The following is a 2,721-nucleotide window of genomic DNA, read 5'->3' as shown; positions in this document are numbered from 1 at the left end:
ACAGTCTCGAAGATGTGGAAGCTGGTGCAAAGTTTGGGGAGCATGATGAGGATGATTCTGAGGAGGAGGAGGAGGATGAGCCAAAGAAGAAGAGAAAGAGAGCCCTTACCAAAAACATGTCTGAAGGTGCATCGAGCGGCGCCCAATCTAGTAAACGAGGACGCGGTGGACGTGGTGGGGATGTTCATGAATGCATGGTTGTATTCATGTTTATGTCTTTAAGTATGGATAATTATGGAGTCAAAACTTATGTCTTGTCTTAAATTTATCGTCGAATTATGTTTGGTTACAATCGTAGTCTATGAATGACTTAGTCTGATTTCTAGTTTATGAATGACTTAATGTGTTTGAAAAAATGGAGGATTCTAGCATCACTAGTACAAAAATGGCTTTTAGACACGGTAATTTACCGTGTCCAAATGTCTACGGTCACGGTATTTCGTTTCTGAAAAGTCGTGACTAAAGCCTGCGAGGCCAAAAGTCATAGACTTTGGTCACGGTGGATCACTGTGTCAAAATTGCTTATTGGTCACGGGTTCTTAATAGAAACCGTGACAAATTTGCTTAATAGTCACGGGATGCTAAAAGATACTGGGACCAAATTTATCAAACGGACACGAATTTTTGTACTGCACCGTGACTAATTTGTATGTTGGACTCGGATCCCATATATTCACAGCGTCCAAAACGTACACACTGGCTTCAATGTGTAAACTTTTGAGTCAGAATTATCTTAAATCATTATTACTGAGAAAGGGAATAGGAAATGCAGAAACAAATATCTGGATAAAATTATACCAAGCAGGCCATTGAATATGATTACATGGTGAAAAATCACTATAGTTTACATGTATCTTGATATATACATTCTACTAGAGTGAACACAATCAGTATGAAAACGAGGTTTCTCCTAAAAGAGTAGGAAGGGCCGCCTCGAACAACGTTTAGGAAGGAGAATTGCACTTCCATTGCGTGTGCGCACTCACACTGACCTCCTCAAAACTCTGCTGCTAGGATGTCGCTTAGCTGCAAAACAAGATGTTAGACCAAGCAATCAATTATTGAAATACATTTGAACTCAATGATGACAGAATAAATAACAAACCAAATGAAATACACCGACTTGTGTAAGTTACACGATTCTTCAAATCTAAATATATATGCCCCAAATTAAATCAAATTGACGGGAGAGCAATTATTTAGATTTCATACCTTCATGGATCAACTTTTTCACAGGGAAACTAAGGTAAGGTAAAAAAGATAATGAGCTTCATTCACTAATGGGAACAAAGAGTGCAAAATTATCATGGCCAGAGTTAGACCCTGCAAGATTCGACGAAAATTAAGAAAGGTCTACCTTTATGCACTCTTTGGTTGGCGCAATTGGTGCATGGATCCATAACCGTCAGACTTGAGTACTTCGATAACAACCAATCGTGTATTCGTGGAGTTGCTACTGAATACCAGTCCTTGCTCTTTCTCAAAAAAAAAGTATAACGTAAATCACCCAATAACATGTAATACAAGAACTGCGACACAATGCCTGAAACAACGTAAGCTAGAAGTTGTAAAAGAGATTACCTACCTACAAAAGACTTATAAGATGCCACAACTAAAGAGAGAAATAAGAAAATTCGGACCTCATGGCATAGACCACAATCAAAACAAAAACAATGATTCATCACGGAACAGACAAATTATGTCCATCTATTGAGAACATTGAATAAGTGATGTAATGAACCTATGATGATTAACAGTTATCCAAGATTCCTAAAATAAACACTAAACTTAATTCGCAAATAAGATAACCAAACAATCAATTAGGATATATCCGTGGCACTCCTGCGACATGTTTCACAAGTTCCTGTAGACACCGGTAGCACTTCCAAGCTGGCCTAATTGTCTTTGTCAGAAAAATGAAATTCAAAGCTGTGACTGATAAATTAAATCCTAGAAACCACTGACCTTTCCATTTCTAACACCCCAAGCTTGCTTTCTTATGTACGTGGAAATTTTATATTTATATTTTTATCTTTAGAAATTAGTTTTCTATACCAATGACTGAGAACCATTTAATCTTGGATTATAATAGGGTACGTCTTCACCACCCTATGAACCCTGCTTTTAATTGCTCATAGTATATGATTCTAATGACAACAGGAGATGAGGGAACAAACCATACCTATCCAAGAAGGGATGACTGAAGAGCCTCCTCAAATTTCAAATCAATACCCTCTTATGCTACCAGAGATTCACATATGGTTTTTGCTTTAGTAATCTATATAATATACCAGTTAGATCAAAATAAAAAAATGTAGTCTTCAAACTAGAAGAAAAACATAAGAATATATACACTGGTCAAAAGTTGCAAGAGAGGTACATACTAGATTTGTCCGGTTGCTTGAAATCCAACAACAACACTAGCAATTATGCCAATGGAGAAACAATTGAAATCGATTACACCTCCTTGATTCTGTGATTCAAGGAATTTTTTGTTTCTTCGTAAAACAACTATTTCTCCCATGGAAGAAGGCCAATAGTTTCAGCAGCCATGAGTTTAATCAGAGCGTAGCTCAAGAAGCATGACCAGTCTTGCACTCTACAAGAACTTTCAACATCAGGGTATTGCATGATTAATTGGCACAGCAGCAGAGATCACTCCCCTTCTTCATTCAGCATTTTCAAGTGTGAGAGGCATTCCTAGAAGCTCCAACGTGCATG

At 37.5% G+C, this 2,721-nt stretch overlaps 1 long non-coding RNA gene across 1 annotated transcript; it reads right to left on the bottom strand.

The window, feature by feature from the left end:
* Positions 1-767: 767 nt before the first annotated feature.
* LOC113338634 lies at positions 768-1,500 on the bottom strand. Its single transcript, XR_003354799.1, has 2 exons — positions 1,358-1,500; positions 768-1,026 (listed from the first exon to the last, which is right to left on the bottom strand). It is a non-coding gene; the product is annotated as an uncharacterized LOC113338634 (long non-coding RNA).
* Between the last annotated feature and the right edge of the window lie 1,221 nt (positions 1,501-2,721).

The sequence above is a fragment of the Papaver somniferum genome, chromosome 1 (genome assembly GCF_003573695.1).
Source record: "Papaver somniferum cultivar HN1 chromosome 1, ASM357369v1, whole genome shotgun sequence".
Classification (NCBI taxonomy): domain Eukaryota; kingdom Viridiplantae; phylum Streptophyta; class Magnoliopsida; order Ranunculales; family Papaveraceae; genus Papaver; species Papaver somniferum.
Note: the sequence above shows the minus strand (reverse complement) of the source record. Positions and strands in the feature narration are given on the sequence as shown.